The sequence below is a fragment of the Hydra viridissima genome, unplaced genomic scaffold (genome assembly GCF_058129835.1).
Source record: "Hydra viridissima isolate aposymbiotic clone 2 unplaced genomic scaffold, HvirCarnegie_v1 scaffold_16, whole genome shotgun sequence".
Lineage (NCBI taxonomy): Eukaryota > Metazoa > Cnidaria > Hydrozoa > Anthoathecata > Hydridae > Hydra > Hydra viridissima.
In genome coordinates, this window is record NW_028324315.1 from 3,705,306 (window position 1) to 3,719,631 (window position 14,326).

At 34.8% G+C, this 14,326-nt stretch overlaps 1 long non-coding RNA gene and 5 other non-coding genes across 6 annotated transcripts; all 6 read right to left on the minus strand.

Moving 5' to 3' along the window:
• Window positions 1-2,649: 2,649 nt before the first annotated feature.
• On the minus strand, window positions 2,650-2,812 carry LOC149877495 (U1 spliceosomal RNA). Its single transcript, XR_016448169.1, has one exon. It is a non-coding gene; the product is annotated as a U1 spliceosomal RNA (small nuclear RNA).
• Window positions 2,813-2,916: 104 nt separating this feature from the next.
• LOC149877496 (U2 spliceosomal RNA) lies at window positions 2,917-3,108 on the minus strand. The gene has a single exon (XR_016448218.1). It is a non-coding gene; the product is annotated as a U2 spliceosomal RNA (small nuclear RNA).
• A 3,395-nt stretch (window positions 3,109-6,503) lies between these two features.
• Window positions 6,504-11,331, minus strand: LOC149877497 (uncharacterized). Its single transcript, XR_016447918.1, has 5 exons — window positions 11,196-11,331; window positions 10,821-10,963; window positions 8,044-9,291; window positions 7,681-7,749; window positions 6,504-7,606 (listed from the first exon to the last, which is right to left on the minus strand). It is a non-coding gene; the product is annotated as an uncharacterized LOC149877497 (long non-coding RNA).
• Window positions 8,367-8,530, minus strand: LOC149877498 (U1 spliceosomal RNA). The gene has a single exon (XR_016448286.1). It is a non-coding gene; the product is annotated as a U1 spliceosomal RNA (small nuclear RNA).
• On the minus strand, window positions 8,635-8,826 carry LOC149877499 (U2 spliceosomal RNA). Its single transcript, XR_016448220.1, has one exon. It is a non-coding gene; the product is annotated as a U2 spliceosomal RNA (small nuclear RNA).
• A 2,760-nt stretch (window positions 11,332-14,091) lies between the features above and the next one.
• On the minus strand, window positions 14,092-14,255 carry LOC149877500 (U1 spliceosomal RNA). Its single transcript, XR_016448287.1, has one exon. It is a non-coding gene; the product is annotated as a U1 spliceosomal RNA (small nuclear RNA).
• Between the last annotated feature and the right edge of the window lie 71 nt (window positions 14,256-14,326).

Here is a 14,326-nt window from a genome sequence, read left to right on the forward strand (position 1 = left end):
TAAATGATGAAAAGTGTACGCGATCATTCGATCGTAGGCTTTTTTTTTTATTTCATTGTTCCCCTTCCCGAAACCCCGAAATGAACGAAATACGATTGGCAAGTATTTGATGCATACCTTAATACACAGTGACTAAAATGTAGTATGTGTTTTTTCCGTGCCCAGCGAATGGTCGGAAGATAGTGCATGCTTTTAGATATCTTAGAGCTTGCGGTTTCATACTAGTGCCAAAGCCTTTGTGTGATTCTTTTTTAAAAAAAAGCAGAAGTTAGATTTTTGCATTTAATGACAAAAAAACAAAAATTTTAGCAAGATCTAATGATTAAATTTGAATAATGATTTGTAAAAACCATGTTCTGCCTCAGTTGCACATAAAATGATCATATTCTAATCAAGAAGTAGTTAAGCTCTCTCAATCTTTTATTTTCTGCAACCTTCCTAAAGAAAAACATTCGTTATTCAAAAGAAATTATTCAAACAGTTTTTTGTTTTCTTTTCTTTCTTTTCCATTTGTGATCAAATTATGGTTAGTACTAACGGTAGCACATTGCATCCACTTCCTTGTTATTAGTATTTTCTTACCAGCATTAACAACATTCGTTATTTCGTAACTATCCAATTAATGCTTAATAGTTTTAAAATTTACCACAAAAGACTACATTAACTGTCTTGTAAGCGCCAATAAGAATATAATTAAATAAGTATACAACGCCTGGAAGGAAGAAATGTGCTGCTGTTTGTCTTTCTATAATCATCAACGAAGAAATGAAAAAGAAAAATCGGACTCTGGTTTGATTGACAATTCTCAATGCAATTTATACATTCTTGACGCACACAAACATGGTGACAAACAAACAATACTAGGAGCCAATAGTAATTTGCTAAAATTTGATTTTTTTTTTTTTGCAGGAATAGAGTTCTTATAGTTTTCGTTTCTAAAAAAGAAAAAAAAAAAAAAAATGAAGAAAGAAAACAAGTCAAACAAAAAAACAACAACAACAAAAAACAAATAGGTTTTCAGTTGTTCATAGACTAAGACGGATTAGAACAACTCGAGTATTTTATTTTAGCAGCTAATTTGTTCTCGGCGATGTTTGCTCCATAAAATATAACGATTGCAACAGATATTTTCATTTGAACCCATTTTCTAATGCGTATAATGTTTTTAAAATTTGTGTGGCATAAGACTCTCGTCTCTTTCTCTTGCGCTTCTTGTCACCAGTTCCAGCGACTTTTCCGCCTTTCTTACCAGCGCGCTTCTCGCCTTTTTTGCCACCTTTGGCGCTTGTTTTCCTCCGGCTTTTGGTGCGTCAGATCATTTCGACGAGCTTAGCAGTGAAAATTTTTTCTTCTTTGTTTTCATTGCATTGCAACTGGATTTAATTTAAAGTAGATTTGTGGTTTCCAACTTGATAACTTTTCCGTTCTACGCACTTCTATTGGTTTTTTAAAAGATTACGTCATTTGAGCATTGTTTATTTCTTTTTCACTATTGGTCAAAAAACTCTTTTCTGTTTAACAAAAGCCGCACGAGATCTCTAGTCTGTCAGTCTGTTTTCAGTAGAAAACAAAATGTAAGCACGTGGAAAAGGTGGAAAAGCTAAGGCTAAGAGTGGCTTTCTTCAGTTTCCTGTTGGTCGTGTCTAATCTCATCGGTTTAGGCGCACCATCTACTTAGCTGGAGTTTTTGAAAACCTCTCCGCCGAAAATGTTAGAGCTAGCTGGTAATGCTGCACGCGATAACCAGAGAGCCAGGATCATTCCTCGTCGTTTGCAGCTAGCTGTTCGCAACGACGAAGAAGTTAAACAAGCTGTTGTTTGGTGTTACAATCGCGAGCAGCGGTGTGTTGCCAAACATTCAGGCTATGTTGCAATCGTTCCAAAACGGCAATCTAAACAATACCAAAGGCTAATTTCATAGCTACACACCTGTTCAAAGATTATTGTTAAGGCATTGGAAACTTACGCGAAGTTGATTTGTAGACTTGCTGTAACTGATCCAAACATGCAATAATAGCTGTTTTCAAGTCATAAACTACAAGTCAAAAATATACCAGAATCCAATATGAAATATACAAAAATGGATGGAAATTGTTACTATTGTTGTTACTATCATTACTGTTAGTTTGTTATTGCCATTACTTATTTTTTATGATTATTACGATTGTTATTATCGTTATTATCATTGCTGTTGGTATTATTATTAGTCTGTTATTGCTATCATCATCTTTTATTACCATTATTACGATTGTTATTATTTCAATCTTACTATTATTATCATAATTTATTATTGCGACTATTTTTTTTTTCTTTCAACAATTGTTACCATTATTGTTTTTTATTACAGCCACACATTGTATGATTTCTGGTGTTGCAGCCGTTCGATCACGCTTACTGTTTGCGACTAGATTTTCATTGATTTTATAAGAAAGAAAAAAAAAACAACAACAACAACAAAGAACTTTTGAACGAAATAAAATGTGTTTACACTTTTAGGAAGCTTTGTTTACCTTCTCACTGACAAATCTTCACTCGAGGATATATACATAACATATAAATACACATAAAATATACCTTTTCTCAAATACTCGTTTACGTCCAGTAACTCATAGAGGGCTGAGTGAGGGTTTTTTTTTTTTGCATCTTTAAAGGGGGCGAGCGCGAACGCAGGCCCCCACTACCAGAAATTGTACGGTCGAGTTACCGACGTTAGCGGTAATCGCAGGGGTCAGCCCAGGCGAAGTGCATGCAAGAGCCTCACCCTGGAAGAAGCCCCATGTTGATCAGGTTTACTTCCCCGTCAGGTAAGTATGCCTTTCCCGTTGTGTGGGGAGCCTCGGACGTGCCCCAATCTTCGCAATTGTGGTTTTTTGATTGGACCCTAACCGCATCGTTCCGTTTTTTTTTCTTTTCTCTTTTTAATGGGCCGCACTCAGCAGTAGTGCAACGCCGAGGCAACCCGCGGTCAGGGCGAGGTAAACCTACGATCCCTTGACCAAATGCCAAAAATCAGATTAATATATGAGCCGGACTATGCCGGCGTACCAGATATTAAACTGATAAGAACAGATACTACACTTGATCTTAGCCATTAGGCCGAGAAGCGATACTTTTTCAACGAATTTGTGTGCTGGCTCCCTCCCTTTGAACGAAAAAACTTGTGGGCATTTGAATAAGTCGATGGGTAACTGTAAGTTTGAACAATGAAAACATGGGCTCGTTGTATGAAACTAAAACTGCAACAATTTCATTCTAAAACATTTGGGTTTTTTAACCTTCTTTCAGAAATAACCCAACTAACCAAGATTTAAAAATAACACTGGGCAGCAGCAGATTCAAATGCATAATGCGATCAAAAGCCAAGTTGAACAATCCAAAATCAACTCAAAATACTAGCGCCCCGACAGATTTTTTCTGTCAAAAAACATTTGGAGAACCTCTGTATTTAAATGTTCTTTTCATCTGTTGTAACGATGGTACTTTAATCCATCACCAAAACAGCAGAGCTTAGGAAGATTTGTTTGTCATTAGCCTCAAACTTTTCCCAAATAGCAATTTCTCACAAACTAAAATCTAAAAAACAAAGTTGAAGTTTAAAAATTTGGACGGTGTAAACTAATTTAAGACTTTAAACTGAGTAGCAAGAAATATTTTTGAAATATTTCAGTTTACATATAAATTAAACAAAGCATTTTATTGGAAGAAATGAACTCCTTAAATGTTTACTGACAAAAAGGTAAAACAATTTAAAAAAGTGACCTAAAACACTCAAAACATCAAACGACAAATGGAAAAGGACAAACTTATGACCCTAAATTACAGTTGACAGCATCATGTTAGCAAAAGTAATGCATGCATACACACAAACGCGCATACATACTTACATTCAAACATGCATACATACTTACATACAATTTTCCATACATACATACATACATACATACATACATACATACATACAAACAAACTTCCATACATACATACATACATACATATATTCATGCATCCATGCGTCATGCCAATACCTTAGGACATTTAAACAGTGCGCTCTCAGTCCTGGACCACAGATAACCATGGGACTGATAGAGATAGCACCATACTGGAAGATATAGCTTGCCTTCATCATAATCAGGTGGAATGTCAACAAATTGATTTCTATTCATGCTAATAGCCACAGAGCCATACAGAAAACTGCAGGGAACTTTGCAATGGAGCAATTGCAGATTGTCAGGCCAACTAATGAATTTATGGCAGAGATAACGAAGAAAATCATGAAAAGCCTTGCACATCTTATCTCGATTTTTCACAAACTCACAGAGTGTGGTGAATGGAACAATGCAAAGTTTTTTTTAAAAATTTTTAATATATTACATTTTTTACATACTGCCCAACCTAAATCAAGCCTAAAAATGTATTTGCTTAAATCATAGAACCTCAGGATTGATGGAGAACAAATTTAAAAATACTATCTAGCAGACTTGGGTCAATTTCAATTGTAAATGTAATTGAATTAGGATTACTTGAAATTTTAATAGCAACTGAATTACAATGACTTGGACTTGTAATTCACTTACAAGTCATATCATTACAATTACTTGTGACTGTACCTTATAAAATACAATAACAATTACTTCATGAAAATACATTTAATTACAATTAAGTTACAGCCACAATTGAGCCAAGTCTGATGCTAACCTAACTTAACCCTTAACCAACCTTGCCCCAGAACCATATGTACACTCAAAATTCAGTACTTTCGATATTTTATTTTCAATGCTTAGACTTGCTACCTGAGGCTGGGTTAATTTTAACAAAAACTCTGTAAAACATTGAAAAGCCATGTTATGAAAAAGCCAAACAAAAGGTTTGATTCAAAGTGCATTGAACATGCCATTTAAAAAAAAAAAATTGTCACGTATCTTTCATCAAACTAAAGGATTGTTTTAAAGAAGTGGACTTGTACAGATTGTCCATTGAAAAGTATCCCTAATTGACCATTCATTTGTTGGCCTTGTGTCAGTTTAACTGTAAAAGAAATAAAGCTGTGAACAAACTAAAGAGATATTCTCAGAAAGATGCTTCTTCTGTTTCACTCACCGATACGAGCGAGAAGAACTCCTCACTTTTCCTCGCTCACTGGGATGCTCTTGTGAGTAGCAGTAGTAGCAGTGGTAGTGCAGATTTTAATACAGATATTTCAGGAACTCAAGACGGACTCTGAAAGTCTCTTGTGACTACCCCTAAAAATGCAAATTTATTTCTAAGCATTATTTTTTTTTTTAAATCAGGAACTACTTTTAAGTATTTTTGAAGACTTGAGAGAGTAAAGTGTACAAAACAGTAGTGGCTAAACTGCTTCAAGTTTTAAAATATAAGGTAGAAAACATTGAAAATAAGTAGCGCAGTACTTTTTGTTACTTAAAGCATTCTTGATAAATGATAAAAACTTAAATGGAACTCCTCTAAACTCACTTGTCTTGGTTTTGCCTTAGATACTCTTTTCTTTCATTTTTTTTTTTTTTTTTTTTTTTTTTTTTATTAGAAACAAACCAAAAGCACCTTTTCGGCTCCTTGACGCTAGGCCGACACCAAAAACTTTAGTAGGACTGCGCGTAACCACTACACCGTTGTTAAACTAAGATCGTAGTAACTAAGTAACTAAGTTAAACTAAATTCGTGGAGCGTAGTAACTCCTTCAGTTTACCTGTCAGTTAAATGATGAAAAGTGTACGCGATCATTCGATCGTAGGCTTTTTTTTTTATTTCATTGTTCCCCTTCCCGAAACCCCGAAATGAACGAAATACGATTGGCAAGTATTTGATGCATACCTTAATACACAGTGACTAAAATGTAGTATGTGTTTTTTCCGTGCCCAGCGAATGGTCGGAAGATAGTGCATGCTTTTAGATATCTTAGAGCTTGCGGTTTCATACTAGTGCCAAAGCCTTTGTGTGATTCTTTTTTAAAAAAAAAGCAGAAGTTAGATTTTTTGCATTTAATGACAAAAAAACAAAAATTTTAGCAAGATCTAATGATTAAATTTGAATAATGATTTGTAAAAACCATGTTCTGCCTCAGTTGCACATAAAATGATCATATTCTAATCAAGAAGTAGTTAAGCTCTCTCAATCTTTTATTTTCTGCAACCTTCCTAAAGAAAAACATTCGTTATTCAAAAGAAATTATTCAAACAGTTTTTTGTTTTTCTTTTCTTTCTTTTCCATTTGTGATCAAATTATGGTTAGTACTAACGGTAGCACATTGCATCCACTTCCTTGTTATTAGTATTTTCTTACCAGCATTAACAACATTCGTTATTTCGTAACTATCCAATTAATGCTTAATAGTTTTAAAATTTACCACAAAGACTACATTAACTGTCTTGTAAGCGCCAATAAGAATATAATTAAATAAGTATACAACGCCTGGAAGGAAGAAATGTGCTGCTGTTTGTCTTTCTATAATCATCAACGAAGAAATGAAAAAGAAAAATCGGACTCTGGTTTGATTGACAATTCTCAATGCAATTTATACATTCTTGACGCACACAAACATGGTGACAAACAAACAATACTAGGAGCCAATAGTAATTTGCTAAAATTTGATTTTTTTTTTTTGCAGGAATAGAGTTCTTATAGTTTTCGTTTCTAAAAAAGAAAAAAAAAAAAAAAATGAAGAAAGAAAACAAGTCAAACAAAAAAACAACAACAACAAAAAACAAATAGGTTTTCAGTTGTTCATAGACTAAGACGGATTAGAACAACTCGAGTATTTTATTTTAGCAGCTAATTTGTTCTCGGCGATGTTTGCTCCATAAAATATAACGATTGCAACAGATATTTTCATTTGAACCCATTTTCTAATGCGTATAATGTTTTTAAAATTTGTGTGGCATAAGACTCTCGTCTCTTTCTCTTGCGCTTCTTGTCACCAGTTCCAGCGACTTTTCCGCCTTTCTTACCAGCGCGCTTCTCGCCTTTTTTTGCCACCTTTGGCGCTTGTTTTCCTCCGGCTTTTGGTGCGTCAGATCATTTCGACGAGCTTAGCAGTGAAAATTTTTTCTTCTTTGTTTTCATTGCATTGCAACTGGATTTAATTTAAAGTAGATTTGTGGTTTCCAACTTGATAACTTTTCCGTTCTACGCACTTCTATTGGTTTTTAAAAGATTACGTCATTTGAGCATTGTTTATTTCTTTTTCACTATTGGTCAAAAAACTCTTTTCTGTTTAACAAAAAGCCGCACGAGATCTCTAGTCTGTCAGTCTGTTTTCAGTAGAAAACAAAATGTAAGCACGTGGAAAAGGTGGAAAAGCTAAGGCTAAGAGTGGCTTTCTTCAGTTTCCTGTTGGTCGTGTCTAATCTCATCGGTTTAGGCGCACCATCTACTTAGCTGGAGTTTTTGAAAACCTCTCCGCCGAAAATGTTAGAGCTAGCTGGTAATGCTGCACGCGATAACCAGAGAGCCAGGATCATTCCTCGTCGTTTGCAGCTAGCTGTTCGCAACGACGAAGAAGTTAAACAAGCTGTTGTTTGGTGTTACAATCGCGAGCAGCGGTGTGTTGCCAAACATTCAGGCTATGTTGCAATCGTTCCAAAACGGCAATCTAAACAATACCAAAGGCTAATTTCATAGCTACACACCTGTTCAAAGATTATTGTTAAGGCATTGGAAACTTACGCGAAGTTGATTTGTAGACTTGCTGTAACTGATCCAAACATGCAATAATAGCTGTTTTCAAGTCATAAACTACAAGTCAAAAAATATACCAGAATCCAATATGAAATATACAAAAATGGATGGAAATTGTTACTATTGTTGTTACTATCATTACTGTTAGTTTGTTATTGCCATTACTTATTTTTTATGATTATTACGATTGTTATTATCGTTATTATCATTGCTGTTGGTATTATTATTAGTCTGTTATTGCTATCATCATCTTTTATTACCATTATTACGATTGTTATTATTTTCAATCTTACTATTATTATCATAATTTTATTATTGCGACTATTTTTTTTTTCTTTCAACAATTGTTACCATTATTGTTTTTTATTACAGCCACACATTGTATGATTTCTGGTGTTGCAGCCGTTCGATCACGCTTACTGTTTGCGACTAGATTTTCATTGATTTTATAAGAAAGAAAAAAAAACAACAACAACAACAAAGAACTTTTGAACGAAATAAAATGTGTTTACACTTTTAGGAAGCTTTGTTTACCTTCTCACTGACAAATCTTCACTCGAGGATATATACATAACATATAAATACACATAAAATATACCTTTTCTCAAATACTCGTTTACGTCCAGTAACTCATAGAGGGCTGAGTGAGGGTTTTTTTTTTTTTGCATCTTTAAAGGGGGCGAGCGCGAACGCAGGCCCCCACTACCAGAAATTGTACGGTCGAGTTACCGACGTTAGCGGTAATCGCAGGGGTCAGCCCAGGCGAAGTGCAATGCAAGAGCCTCACCCTGGAAGAAGCCCCATGTTGATCAGGTTTACTTCCCCGTCAGGTAAGTATGCCTTTCCCGTTGTGTGGGGAGCCTCGGACGTGCCCCAATCTTCGCAATTGTGGTTTTTTGATTGGACCCTAACCGCATCGTTCCGTTTTTTTTTCTTTTCTCTTTTTAATGGGCCGCACTCAGCAGTAGTGCAACGCCGAGGCAACCCGCGGTCAGGGCGAGGTAAACCTACGATCCCTTGACCAAATGCCAAAAATCAGATTAATATATGAGCCGGACTATGCCGGCGTACCAGATATTAAACTGATAAGAACAGATACTACACTTGATCTTAGCCATTAGGCCGAGAAGCGATACTTTTTCAACGAATTTGTGTGCTGGCTCCCTCCCTTTGAACGAAAAAACTTGTGGGCATTTGAATAAGTCGATGGGTAACTGTAAGTTTGAACAATGAAAACATGGGCTCGTTGTATGAAACTAAAACTGCAACAATTTCATTCTAAAACATTTGGGTTTTTTAACCTTCTTTCAGAAATAACCCAACTAACCAAGATTTAAAAATAACACTGGGCAGCAGCAGATTCAAATGCATAATGCGATCAAAAGCCAAGTTGAACAATCCAAAATCAACTCAAAATACTAGCGCCCCGACAGATTTTTTCTGTCAAAAAACATTTGGAGAACCTCTGTATTTAAATGTTCTTTTCATCTGTTGTAACGATGGTACTTTAATCCATCACCAAAACAGCAGAGCTTAGGAAGATTTGTTTGTCATTAGCCTCAAACTTTTCCCAAATAGCAATTTCTCACAAACTAAAATCTAAAAAACAAAGTTGAAGTTTAAAAATTTGGACGGTGTAAACTAATTTAAGACTTTAAACTGAGTAGCAAGAAATATTTTTGAAATATTTCAGTTTACATATAAATTAAACAAAGCATTTTATTGGAAGAAATGAACTCCTTAAATGTTTACTGACAAAAAGGTAAAACAATTTAAAAAAGTGACCTAAAACACTCAAAACATCAAACGACAAATGGAAAAGGACAAACTTATGACCCTAAATTACAGTTGACAGCATCATGTTAGCAAAAGTAATGCATGCATACACACAAACGCGCATACATACTTACATTCAAACATGCATACATACTTACATACAATTTTCCATACATACATACATACATACATACATACATACATACATACATACAAACAAACTTCCATACATACATACATACATACATATATTCATGCATCCATGCGTCATGCCAATACCTTAGGACATTTAAACAGTGCGCTCTCAGTCCTGGACCACAGATAACCATGGGACTGATAGAGATAGCACCATACTGGAAGATATAGCTTGCCTTCATCATAATCAGGTGGAATGTCAACAAATTGATTTCTATTCATGCTAATAGCCACAGAGCCATACAGAAAACTGCAGGGAACTTTGCAATGGAGCAATTGCAGATTGTCAGGCCAACTAATGAATTTATGGCAGAGATAACGAAGAAAATCATGAAAAGCCTTGCACATCTTATCTCGATTTTTCACAAACTCACAGAGTGTGGTGAATGGAACAATGCAAAGTTTTTTTTAAAAATTTTTAATATATTACATTTTTTACATACTGCCCAACCTAAATCAAGCCTAAAAATGTATTTGCTTAAATCATAGAACCTCAGGATTGATGGAGAACAAATTTAAAAATACTATCTAGCAGACTTGGGTCAATTTCAATTGTAAATGTAATTGAATTAGGATTACTTGAAATTTTAATAGCAACTGAATTACAATGACTTGGACTTGTAATTCACTTACAAGTCATATCATTACAATTACTTGTGACTGTACCTTATAAAATACAATAACAATTACTTCATGAAAATACATTTAATTACAATTAAGTTACAGCCACAATTGAGCCAAGTCTGATGCTAACCTAACTTAACCCTTAACCAACCTTGCCCCAGAACCATATGTACACTCAAAATTCAGTACTTTCGATATTTTATTTTCAATGCTTAGACTTGCTACCTGAGGCTGGGTTAATTTTAACAAAAACTCTGTAAAACATTGAAAAGCCATGTTATGAAAAAGCCAAACAAAAGGTTTGATTCAAAGTGCATTGAACATGCCATTTAAAAAAAAAAAAATTGTCACGTATCTTTCATCAAACTAAAGGATTGTTTTAAAGAAGTGGACTTGTACAGATTGTCCATTGAAAAGTATCCCTAATTGACCATTCATTTGTTGGCCTTGTGTCAGTTTAACTGTAAAAGAAATAAAGCTGTGAACAAACTAAAGAGATATTCTCAGAAAGATGCTTCTTCTGTTTCACTCACCGATACGAGCGAGAAGAACTCCTCACTTTTCCTCGCTCACTGGGATGCTCTTGTGAGTAGCAGTAGTAGCAGTGGTAGTGCAGATTTTAATACAGATATTTCAGGAACTCAAGACGGACTCTGAAAGTCTCTTGTGACTACCCCTAAAAATGCAAATTTATTTCTAAGCATTATTTTTTTTTTTAAATCAGGAACTACTTTTAAGTATTTTTGAAGACTTGAGAGAGTAAAGTGTACAAAACAGTAGTGGCTAAACTGCTTCAAGTTTTAAAATATAAGGTAGAAAACATTGAAAATAAGTAGCGCAGTACTTTTTGTTACTTAAAGCATTCTTGATAAATGATAAAAACTTAAATGGAACTCCTCTAAACTCACTTGTCTTGGTTTTGCCTTAGATACTCTTTTCTTTCATTTTTTTTTTTTTTTTTTTTTTTTTTTTTATTAGAAACAAACCAAAAGCACCTTTTCGGCTCCTTGACGCTAGGCCGACACCAAAAACTTTAGTAGGACTGCGCGTAACCACTACACCGTTGTTAAACTAAGATCGTAGTAACTAAGTAACTAAGTTAAACTAAATTCGTGGAGCGTAGTAACTCCTTCAGTTTACCTGTCAGTTAAATGATGAAAAGTGTACGCGATCATTCGATCGTAGGCTTTTTTTTTTTATTTCATTGTTCCCCTTCCCGAAACCCCGAAATGAACGAAATACGATTGGCAAGTATTTGATGCATACCTTAATACACAGTGACTAAAATGTAGTATGTGTTTTTTCCGTGCCCAGCGAATGGTCGGAAGATAGTGCATGCTTTTAGATATCTTAGAGCTTGCGGTTTCATACTAGTGCCAAAGCCTTTGTGTGATTCTTTTTTAAAAAAAAGCAGAAGTTAGATTTTTTGCATTTAATGACAAAAAAACAAAAATTTTAGCAAGATCTAATGATTAAATTTGAATAATGATTTGTAAAAACCATGTTCTGCCTCAGTTGCACATAAAATGATCATATTCTAATCAAGAAGTAGTTAAGCTCTCTCAATCTTTTATTTTCTGCAACCTTCCTAAAGAAAAACATTCGTTATTCAAAAGAAATTATTCAAACAGTTTTTTGTTTTCTTTTCTTTCTTTTCCATTTGTGATCAAATTATGGTTAGTACTAACGGTAGCACATTGCATCCACTTCCTTGTTATTAGTATTTTCTTACCAGCATTAACAACATTCGTTATTTCGTAACTATCCAATTAATGCTTAATAGTTTTAAAATTTACCACAAAAGACTACATTAACTGTCTTGTAAGCGCCAATAAGAATATAATTAAATAAGTATACAACGCCTGGAAGGAAGAAATGTGCTGCTGTTTGTCTTTCTATAATCATCAACGAAGAAATGAAAAAGAAAAATCGGACTCTGGTTTGATTGACAATTCTCAATGCAATTTATACATTCTTGACGCACACAAACATGGTGACAAACAAACAATACTAGGAGCCAATAGTAATTTGCTAAAATTTGATTTTTTTTTTTTTGCAGGAATAGAGTTCTTATAGTTTTCGTTTCTAAAAAAGAAAAAAAAAAAAAAAAATGAAGAAAGAAAACAAGTCAAACAAAAAAACAACAACAACAAAAAACAAATAGGTTTTCAGTTGTTCATAGACTAAGACGGATTAGAACAACTCGAGTATTTTATTTTAGCAGCTAATTTGTTCTCGGCGATGTTTGCTCCATAAAATATAACGATTGCAACAGATATTTTCATTTGAACCCATTTTCTAATGCGTATAATGTTTTTAAAATTTGTGTGGCATAAGACTCTCGTCTCTTTCTCTTGCGCTTCTTGTCACCAGTTCCAGCGACTTTTCCGCCTTTCTTACCAGCGCGCTTCTCGCCTTTTTTTGCCACCTTTGGCGCTTGTTTTCCTCCGGCTTTTGGTGCGTCAGATCATTTCGACGAGCTTAGCAGTGAAAATTTTTTCTTCTTTGTTTTCATTGCATTGCAACTGGATTTAATTTAAAGTAGATTTGTGGTTTCCAACTTGATAACTTTTCCGTTCTACGCACTTCTATTGGTTTTTAAAAGATTACGTCATTTGAGCATTGTTTATTTCTTTTTCACTATTGGTCAAAAAACTCTTTTCTGTTTAACAAAAAGCCGCACGAGATCTCTAGTCTGTCAGTCTGTTTTCAGTAGAAAACAAAATGTAAGCACGTGGAAAAGGTGGAAAAGCTAAGGCTAAGAGTGGCTTTCTTCAGTTTCCTGTTGGTCGTGTCTAATCTCATCGGTTTAGGCGCACCATCTACTTAGCTGGAGTTTTTGAAAACCTCTCCGCCGAAAATGTTAGAGCTAGCTGGTAATGCTGCACGCGATAACCAGAGAGCCAGGATCATTCCTCGTCGTTTGCAGCTAGCTGTTCGCAACGACGAAGAAGTTAAACAAGCTGTTGTTTGGTGTTACAATCGCGAGCAGCGGTGTGTTGCCAAACATTCAGGCTATGTTGCAATCGTTCCAAAACGGCAATCTAAACAATACCAAAGGCTAATTTCATAGCTACACACCTGTTCAAAGATTATTGTTAAGGCATTGGAAACTTACGCGAAGTTGATTTGTAGACTTGCTGTAACTGATCCAAACATGCAATAATAGCTGTTTTCAAGTCATAAACTACAAGTCAAAAAATATACCAGAATCCAATATGAAATATACAAAAATGGATGGAAATTGTTACTATTGTTGTTACTATCATTACTGTTAGTTTGTTATTGCCATTACTTATTTTTTATGATTATTACGATTGTTATTATCGTTATTATCATTGCTGTTGGTATTATTATTAGTCTGTTATTGCTATCATCATCTTTTATTACCATTATTACGATTGTTATTATTTTCAATCTTACTATTATTATCATAATTTTATTATTGCGACTATTTTTTTTTTCTTTCAACAATTGTTACCATTATTGTTTTTTATTACAGCCACACATTGTATGATTTCTGGTGTTGCAGCCGTTCGATCACGCTTACTGTTTGCGACTAGATTTTCATTGATTTTATAAGAAAGAAAAAAAAACAACAACAACAACAAAGAACTTTTGAACGAAATAAAATGTGTTTACACTTTTAGGAAGCTTTGTTTACCTTCTCACTGACAAATCTTCACTCGAGGATATATACATAACATATAAATACACATAAAATATACCTTTTCTCAAATACTCGTTTACGTCCAGTAACTCATAGAGGGCTGAGTGAGGGTTTTTTTTTTTTTGCATCTTTAAAGGGGGCGAGCGCGAACGCAGGCCCCCACTACCAGAAATTGTACGGTCGAGTTACCGACGTTAGCGGTAATCGCAGGGGTCAGCCCAGGCGAAGTGCAATGCAAGAGCCTCACCCTGGAAGAAGCCCCATGTTGATCAGGTTTACTTCCCCGTCAGGTAAGTATGCCTTTCCCGTTGTGTGGGGAGCCTCGGACGTGCCCCAATCTTCGCAATTGTGGTTTTTTGATTGGACCCT